The sequence below is a fragment of the Acromyrmex echinatior genome, chromosome 16, assembly GCF_024713525.1.
Source record: "Acromyrmex echinatior isolate Ae372 chromosome 16, ASM2471352v2, whole genome shotgun sequence".
In the NCBI taxonomy this organism is placed as follows: Eukaryota; Metazoa; Arthropoda; class Insecta; order Hymenoptera; family Formicidae; genus Acromyrmex; species Acromyrmex echinatior.
Window position 1 is genome coordinate 5,022,769 of NC_141867.1, and position 10,500 is coordinate 5,033,268.

Consider the following 10,500-nt stretch of genomic DNA (forward strand, 5'->3'; position numbering starts at 1 on the left):
TAAAATAGATTCCGGAAACTTATTTAAAATATTAAATAAGAAATAAGTCAGAAGTGTAGTTGTTTAAAATATTAAATACTAAATAACTCTTTTAATTTTTTTATTTAAAATATGTACTTTAATTTTCATAGCTTTTATAAGTATATAAAAATTGTTAAACGATTTTAAGTATATTTTGACATCTTTAGAAGATATTTGTTACAATACATAATAACTAGTTCGTTATAACTCTTTGTTACATTAAATCCGCGCAATGTTCGCAACATTTTTAAAAAGATAAACGAATTGCTACTTTTAAATCGTTTAATTGTGCAATCATTTACGTCTTATTCCGCATTTTAATCCGCACTATTATCTCATTAATCAGAAACAAAATACGTCAAAATTATAGATGTATAGAATACAGAAATTATAAATTAAATAAAAACTATTTTATTTCAATTAGTATCATATTTTATCTTATTGTTAATATAATTTAGAATTTCACATATTGCATTCTGAATTTATATATATATAATTTACAACAATAGCTATTTTTTTGCAGTGCTCCTGATGGAAATAAATTGCTGAAATAAAATCTATCAAATTAATAGAGATTTCAACGATTTTAGCGATTTATTTTCATCAGAAACACTTAAAAAAAATAGATACTGTCATGTAATTTGTATCTACTTCTTCAGAGGACAATATAATATGCATACGAAAGCATTTTACAAAAAAAGCCCTCATGTCTTCTCTCAGGCTTTTTTCTGGTCATAGTTATCTAATTGAACGTTACTGACAGATTTTCTTGATAAATTGGACAAATAGTTCAGATATAAATTCTGTCTCTATCATCTATTGATTAGATAACGTATCCAAGTAGTGCTTGCTAGTTATTTATCCATTTTAGCTAACTCAGGAAAAAATATATTTTATATATAATTATATAAAATTATATATATTTTTATATAATTTTATATAATTATATAAAAACATTTTTTCCCAAGAATTTTTCATATCTAGATAAGTTTTTTCGTTACAACTGCAAAATCATTTTTTTTCAATAATGATTTTTTACTAATATAATAGCAAAGTCATTTTTCAATTTTATCACTGACAGTGAACATACATCGTAGATCATGTGATAAAGTCACGTGAGATCCCAGACTCTGTCTAAAGAGAGATGAGAGAGGATATAGACTAGAGGAAAGACTCATAATTCCACAACTTGACTGTCTTGTTCAGTAGCAGCAGCAGTTCCGCGAGGATCACGAGCGAATCGTCGTATATAAACGTTATATCGTCTAAAAAGTTAGTATTATAGTTATGATATAGTCTGGAAAGTTAGTATTATATAATTATAAGAATTATTATATTGGCAAGTAAATTCTTTTTTTGTTGTAGTTCTTTACTAGTAGTTTTGCAACAAATCCCAGACAATACATATATTTAAAAACAAGACATAACACGTCTTAAAGATGTCTAGGTCCACAACCTTGCTTTAAGAGGCCATAATCGTAAACCCATAAAACATTAATCAATCACATTTGAATATGAGAAAAATAATCGACTGTGATTAGTCAATTTCTTACGGATTTACAGCTTAAGGCCTCTTAAAATAAGGTTGTGGATCTAGACTAAAAGACGTCTTAGACATTTTTTTTTAAATGTCTTAAAACATCTATCTCATGTCTCGATTTTGGACTTTTTGTTATCTGGGATGTGAAGAGAATGTGCAATACCGCTCATTTGTTTTTTTCGTGCTGTCCGATTAACGCATCTCACATTTTTTATTCCGGTATATATTTGATATTTCGACTTCTTTTTTCACACGATTCTGATGACTAACGGCGAGATTTTTTTCTGAAAGAGATCTTTCATCTACTTAATAATCTCATAAGTTTCCTTTTTCTCGTCTCCTATTTTTCTCACAAAAGTGTGTGATGATGACACACATTCAAAAATCTATTTCTATGATGCACTGCAAATATATAGAAGATTGAAAATTAAGATTCCGGAATTATGAAAATATCGATGACGAATAACTTACAACAGTAAGAGAATAAACGCACGTAATCGCTATGAATAGTTGAGGAAAATATTAATTCAAGGAAACTTGATGCTAAAGATTAGAGTCAATTTACTCAATAATTAACATTAAGAAAAGCATGAAAAACATGCTTTAGAGTATAATGAAGCTTGTGATCGATTTTTTAAAGCTAGGAAAATTAATTTTTATTCTATTCTATTCTCTGATTTTGTATGAAAATGCAGAAATATTAGTATACTGTTTTTCAATTATGTTACAATTGTATTTTATGAACTAAAGCGTACGTTTACTTCAACCGCATGGATTTAAATTTTGATTCCATTTAACTATAGTTTTTAATTATATATAATTTTAATTTCATAAATAATTAACAAACTATGCTTTTGGCAAAAACTTTTTCGCGCGATCGAATTTGTTCCCTTATTTAAATCAAAGTGAATATATTTGACATATTTTTATGAAGGAAAAAAGACATTATTTTTATCTTATTCTTCTGTATACTGCGGAAAATATTAAAGAATAGTTATATAAAGTTTGGTTTCTCTCTATTTCGATTTACATCATGAGATAAAAGATTGGGAATTCCGAAAACGTCAGAATTTCCGGAATAGTGAAGCTGCCTGCATTTGTCAATCGCATTTATCGCAATGCATGCACTGAAAAAATATATACCGTTTAATAAATCATTTGTTTAAACAATGCAAATTAAATATTTATCAAATACAAAATTATACAATATTTATTTGACATACAAGAATTTGACATACAAGAATTAATTTGATGTAACATTCATTTTTTTACTGAGTAAATATTTATTTGCTGTAAGTATAAATATTTATTTGATACTATTTAAATAAATATTTATTAAAATTTAGTATATTTAGTATATTTTTCTCAGTGTAAAAATAATCGAGTTTCCATTGATGTCATCTCCTGCTTTCGTTATATGATTTATGTCTTTTAGTTAAATCCAACGACTTTCCAGAGAGTAATGATTCTATCGCTAGTTTCATCATCGAACAAAAAATACGTCGTGTTAAGGCTAAGGACATAGTTTCATTTTGCTCTCGTTGAAGATCGTATTTTAATCAAGTTGTAATTATTACCATTCCAGATAAAGCGGCCGGCAAAAAAATTACTTAAAAATGCGCCGTAATTTTTACAATGGTGGATTTATCTGTTTCACTGGATTGGTATCTTTGACTTGTCTACTACTTGTCCTTTCACTGTCGACATCGATCGCTGGTACGTTCTTTATTTTTTTTCCAGCATTTTATTATTTATTCTTATAAGGAAATATGAAGTCCTCTTTCGATTTTGATAAATGTCTAATATGTTCTTCAGATCAAAATAAGGGACACATATTTTTTTTATAAGGGCTGCATATTCACGGTCGCATATCCCTTTAAAAAAATTGATTACTTTCTTTTAATATAAACATGTATTTCTCTTAATATACGTTACAATAAAAAATGTAAGAAATACTGATTTCTCCAAAAACACGCAGATAAACTTTGCCGCTCGTGGATGCACTTTGAATCTTTGATATTTGACCTCTCATATCTTCTCTGTAAAAGTGGATCAGTGTATTAACACTGACTTTAGTACTACTAACTGTACTTATAACTGTACTTATAACTGTAATATCAATGAATATTTACTATTTTTCATTAATAATATACTGATTTATTTTTAAAAGTTATGATTTTTACAGATTGAATCTGCAGAAAATAGTAATCTCTAAAAGTGAATCAGTGTATTATCACTTGAAAAACAATTAATATTCGCTGATGATTACATCAACTATAAGTGCAGCACTGAAGTCAGTAATACACTGATTCACTTTTAAAGAGTTAACATTATGATTTTATGACATATTTAATATTTTTCTCATTACGTGCAATGACAATTTCTAATTATTATACATACCCGTTCTCGTTCAATTCTCCAATAGACGTAATCATAAAATAAATACGTATATTTTATACTAAAAATCCATTGCGCACTAATCATCCTTTTCGCTGTTTTATCCTTTTAATTATTCTTTTATTATTCTAATTTCTCGTATTAAATCATTATTTCACAAAAACCCATTGGGATTTACAAATCATACGATTTGCAGCACCGCTTGAGCACGAGATCGGCGCCGTGATACCCGACTTCACGGTATCTAACAATGCGTTCACTCAACGTAGATGTCCACTTCTCAAGTGTAAGAATTGCGAATCTGGATTTAAAGTATGTATCCATTATAACTGTACATTCATTTTATTAATTTTACTATAACTATACATCTACTTTATATTTAGCATTTTTAACTTTTATTTAGCTTTATTCAATGTATAAATTTATATCATGACAGAATTATGATGATAAAATAAATATGTTTTCAAAAAATGTAATTTTAAAAAAATTCTTTTTATTTTATAATTTTTTAAATTTATTTTATAATTTTTTATAAATAATAAGCAAAACTTAACCAGATATGAAAAAATAAATCATTATTTTTATGTTATTACAAAAATTTAAAAAAATCGACAAACCTTAAAATCATCGTTTTACTTCTTTTTAATTCTGCTTTCTTTTTATGCTCTTTTTCTTTTTATATTTTATGTTTTTGTTATTCTTATTATCTATATTTCGAAAATGATAAAACATTTTCCTTCCAATTTTTGAAACAATTCAATTTCGTAAGTCATTGTATAACATTGATTTATGACATTTTAATTCTAATTTAATTTATTTATATGGCTATAAATATTCGAAGATATATAAAGATACAAAAAAGAATTAGTATATTTTTAAATAAAATTTTGGAGTAGATATATGGATTTTTTCTTCATATAAAAGAGGTTTATGATGTGTGTGAAAAATTCTCATGAAAATCTTTTCAAATGCTGTTACTGAAAGAATCAACGTTTCCAATAGGTCAATGAGGCCGGCTGTCAAACATGCACGTGCAAAAATTAAGTCGCATGTCGCGACTTAATTTGTCCGGAAGGTGAGACATGTGAATTAGTCACCGTAAATTGTTTTCGACCGCCGTCTCCCAGATGCACCATGTAGAAGAAGAATAGATCAACAATCTAATCTATAAGCAAACCTTTACAAATTATCGATTCTCCGTGGCTGTTTCTCAACAGCAATATGTAAATCAATCTATGGGAAATAAATGCCTTCAACGGTCTAGTTGGAATGCTTAAATGCTTGTATAATTCTGTGTAAATTCATTTACTATGTTTGTAGTCCTTTTAATTAACTATGCGTCGAAATAATTCTTCAATCTTGAAACGCAAACTCTACTGAACTACCGCAATAATATCACTAGTTAAATTGACTAGCAATTTAACAGTTCGATGCTCTTACGCATCTTAGAATAATCTTAATAATGCTGTATGACATATTAAAATGTGTAAATCAACCAAATAAATCAATCTATTCGCCTACAGCTGCCTAGTGAAATCTAAACAAGAATATGGAATCTGCTATAATCATCCACTCATATATACAGCACAGAAAGTTTACAGAAAATATACAGAAATATTTCACTAGAAGAGTATAATATTAAACGTAAAGAAATATTGTTGCAACATTGTTACAACTTTGCAGCAATGTTAAAATGTCAGCCTTCAAAAAGATTGCAATAAAACATAACAATTCATTGCATCACATTATTGTACTATCTGTACCATATAATATTTTTAAATTGGAATTTTTGTACTTATATTGATTAAAATACAAATTTTAACATTTTTCCTAGAAAAAAACTTTATTTTTTTACTAATACGAATCTTCATTTTTAGATGCTCAAATATCATGATATTAGAGTTCAATAAGTTATAATTTAACTTTTTAAGTCTTAATATCACGATATTATTTTCTTTTTAAAGTACATATTTTGAGTATCGTAACGTAATTAGATATTTTTTATTCACATGAATTTTTAATCGATATCATTTTTTCAGAACTCTTAATATTTGTTCAACAGAAACAAGCATAATTTTAAAAAAGCAGCTAAAATTGTTAAAATTATTTTTTATCGCAGACTATTCGAGAATTTGATTATAATAGACATCTTTCTTTGATAGAAAATCAATTTCAAATCGAACAAAAAATTTCTACGGTGAAGATTATTCTGTATAAATATCCTGTATAAAAATACAATGCAATCGTAATAATAATAGCTACAAAACACAAATTTCGAAATTATATTACAATAATTTATAATTATATCAATCAAACAAAATTGCACATATTAATTAGATCTCCATGCAAACGCTGGAGAATCAATTATAAATTTATTCATTTAGCAGATAGCAGAATGGAGTGAATTTTTTTACCTTATAGTCACCTAATAAGTCATAGAGTAATTTAATTATATACCAAATTGAATAAAATAATATTTATAGAAGATATATATTTCAATTTGTATAATATTTAGCTTCAACCAACACACTGACGATAATTTATTTTATTTTACGTAAATGAATTATTTAATGTCTTAAAAATTATATTACAATGCTATAAAAAATACAAACTATAATAACGAAAAATACAATGCAATCGTAATAATAATAGCTACAAAACACAAATTTCGAAATTATATTACAATAATTTATATATAAAACTCTTATATTATAGATTTTACATTATATATTTAAGACTACTACGTTCGGGGAATGCTATCTATCAGAGTTATTATCATGATGAAAGAAAATTTCTTATGTTATTTTACCTCTTGCTATGTTCGAAAAACATCCCCTCGAGTGATTATGTCCTTTTATGTACTATTAGACGTAAAATATCTAATTATACGTTTATTATAACGATAAAGATAGTATTGAGTAACTATTTATCAACACTATTACTGTTAAAAAAAGTAGCATTTATGTATAACTTAATGTTCTACAACTTCGAGCGTTTGACTTCAAATGAGATAAGAAAACCTAAAAATAAAAAACTTTTAGACTCATACTTTTTTATGAAACTCTAGCTCTTTAAAAAGGAAACTTGCGAACTGCAACAGTAGTTTTCCGAGTTCTTCATGAGCAAATCATAGAAAGTGAAGTAAGTATCTAGTACAGTTATAAAAATCATTACATGATAATGGGCAAATAAATTTCTCTTTTGGAAATGGCTTTCGCAATGTGTTCGTCTACATAGCTGCTGAAAAAATATCAAAAAGCGGCTGTAAACGGCTATAAGCCGCTTTTAATAGAAATAACGTTCGTATTTTCTACATCTCATTTCACATTATAAAATGAAAGGTTGAGAATCCCAAGAATAGGGACTTCTGGAATGAAGTAGCCTTTTGCGTTAGTTAATCGCGTTTATCGTAATGCATAGAAATTTGATCTTTATCGACGCTATGTTCCATTGCACTTTCGTTATATTACATATTCATGTCTGATTCTAATTATATTTTTAATTCAAGGACTTATTTTTAGAGAATATAACGTTCTGATTTAATCGAAAAGTAAAAATGCGTCCCGTTAAAGTAAAGTCTAAAGTTTCGTTGTGCTCGTTGGAAGTCGTGTTTTAATCATGATGTATAATTGTCGCTATTCCAGATAAGCCAGTTCAAAAATTACTTGATGTAATGAAAATGCGCGATGATTTCTATAACAGTAGCCTTATCTGTTTCATTATGTGGATATCGTTGACTTGTCTGTTGTTTGTCCTCTCAACAACGATCATCGCCAGTACGTTTTTTATTCTTCTCTTTCTTTGGTATTTCATTATTTTTTTATTAATTTGATTCGTTTCCGTCCAATGTGCACGCAAACACAAAGCATAAAAAACAAATAAAATGATCACGATAAAATATATTTCAAATATGAATAGACATTTTCATTGTGCATTTTGGCGCAGCACTAGTTTCAATTAGATTTAATTACTTGTTAACTTTAATTAATTTGTAAATGAATCGCGTGACTCGCTCTAAAAAATTAAAGTAAAAAAATTATACTCCTAGTTTATGAATGCTCGCGTTCGAATTCGAGACTATCTTCTCTTTGCAATCATTCTAACATATTGTAGTAACAAAATAATGTTATAAAACGCAGTTTTTATTATATTATTTTATTATATTATTTATTATATTATTTCTTTATTATATTATTTTCTTCTATGAGTTTTGTATCATCATGAAAATTTTACATTGTGATCTTGTTTCGTGATATTTGGATTTAAAACGAACACTATGTGTTTTAAATTCAAATACATATATACATATTGTACTGTATTATCTTGAAAAAGTTTAAAACTAAAATATCTAAGTGTTGAAAAGTAGAGACAAGAATAAAATATACTTTTTTTTTTATAATAATAATGTATGTCGACAGCGTGAAAATACGGAATAACTGTCAATTATCGCTGGAGATGGCTTAAAATAAAGTCGAAATATTTAATTTTCTGATGTAATCATGTAGTAAATATATTTATATACTGAAAATCCACAAATCACTGCATTGTTATATTATATTTTCAATGGTTTAATTATTTTTCCATTATTCTTACGTTTCACATTAGCTGTGTTCATACAAAAGTCGGATTCCATCTAGATTTACGAACTGAATGATTCGCAGAGCCAAACCGTCGATTTGGCACCAGGATAAAGATTAACAATCGTGTCATTGACGTGCCTACCTTTGTGTAATTCAAGCTGCTTCTTGGTATATGTATATATATATATATATATATATATATATATATATATATATATATATGTATATCCGCTTTATACTAACTATATTCAATATAAATTTTAAACTATTAGTATTGAAAATATTTAAAAACAAGTAAAACAAAAAGGGAATAAAATGACAAAGTGGATAAAATGATAATTTATTAAGACAAATTGCTAATTTTTTCAAAATAACATGTGACGGCCGATGCTGAACTCATTAAACGATTTAGATAAAAATAAATAGTTTTTTGTAATTTGATTTCTGACCACACAAGTGGATAGTATATAATAATTTAACTTGTCTTTTTGTCATTTCATCCACTGTTGAGAGTTCCATATTATTCGCAAAATGATAAAATAGTTATTAGAAGTTATTAGAAAATATCTTTAAATATCATTTACATTTGAAAAATTCTTAAACATTTTCTTTGTAATTTCGGAAACAGTTTAATTTCGTGAATCACTGTAATAACTTCAATTTATGATATAAAAATTTTAGTGCTTCAAAATGACAGTTAAACATTAAAAGGTATGCGAAGTGCCATTTTAATCAATCCAATTAATTACCTCCAAAATTGATAATATAAAAACATATTTTATTTAGACGAAATGGAACGTTTTAGTGGGCATATTTTATTCACATTGTTTTTTATTCTAGATAAAGACATTAAAAAGATATAAAGATCAATTATACTTTTTTAAATAGAATTATATAATCTTTGTACATATCGATTCTTCTGCATATGAAAGTTCTAAAATAAAATTGTCAAAAACTCAATAATTTATAAGATATTTTATATTTTATTCTGATATTTTGATATGAATATTTTTATACAGAATAAAATGAGATGAATCAATAAATGTAAAAAAACACATTGTTGTTTTAAAAAAAAAATGTGCAATCATTTTAAAAAGTAAAGATGATCTTCTCGGCTTCTACCTAAAGAAGAAATAACGTGATCTAAATATATCCTGCTCGAAATCGTTTCACTTTCATCTGAAACATTTTTTAACATTATTAATTTAAAAAAAATTGATTAAATTTATTAAAATGGGAACTCTGTATAAAGATGCAAATAGAGTTTATGTGTTTTTAAATAGCAAAGATTAGATTCTTTCTTCACATAAAATAATCTTGGTTTGTGATGTTTTTTTGCATAAAAAAATTTCAAATACTGTTATTGAAAGATCCAACGTTTATGATAGATTTATCTACCCATCTACCATGTCAACTGCAATTCTAAATGCCAATGCTGGGATCCCTGTACTGTCATGCTCTGTCCAGAAGACCATATATATATGTCAGAAACCTTGATGTGTATGGCACCGCCATGTCCTATAACAAGTATCTGTATGAACACATCTTCAACAACAGCTCCACCTGATTTGGCAGACTAATCCTTGTAGATCACCAATTTATCACAGCTATTTCACGCCAGATAAATTAACTTATTCGCGGTTGTACAACTGCCTGATGTATAAAAGTACTTCTAATAAGAGTTGAGACATCTTGTACCGATTTATTTGTGTAAAGCTTTAAACAGAATTTCAAAAATTAAACATTTACTTTATATACCATTCATATTTTCTTACAAAAGCAACTTCAATATACTTCAATATATAGTTTTCAAAACTATTCAGAATCGATCATACATTAATTTTCTTATGTTAAAGCTAAACAGTACCAGTTTTGATACTGAGTTCAGATAAACCTTGTATTAACACCTTGTATTAACGGGTTGTTAATCGAAAATGACAATAAAATGACTCACTATAAATA

The 10,500-nt window shown here is 26.7% G+C and overlaps 1 long non-coding RNA gene across 1 annotated transcript; it reads left to right on the forward strand.

Moving 5' to 3' along the window:
- Positions 1-1,147: 1,147 nt before the first annotated feature.
- On the forward strand, positions 1,148-5,247 carry LOC147907079 (uncharacterized). Its single transcript, XR_015547664.1, has 4 exons — positions 1,148-1,293; positions 3,147-3,277; positions 4,155-4,270; positions 4,961-5,247. It is a non-coding gene; the product is annotated as an uncharacterized LOC147907079 (long non-coding RNA).
- Positions 5,248-10,500: the final 5,253 nt, after the last annotated feature.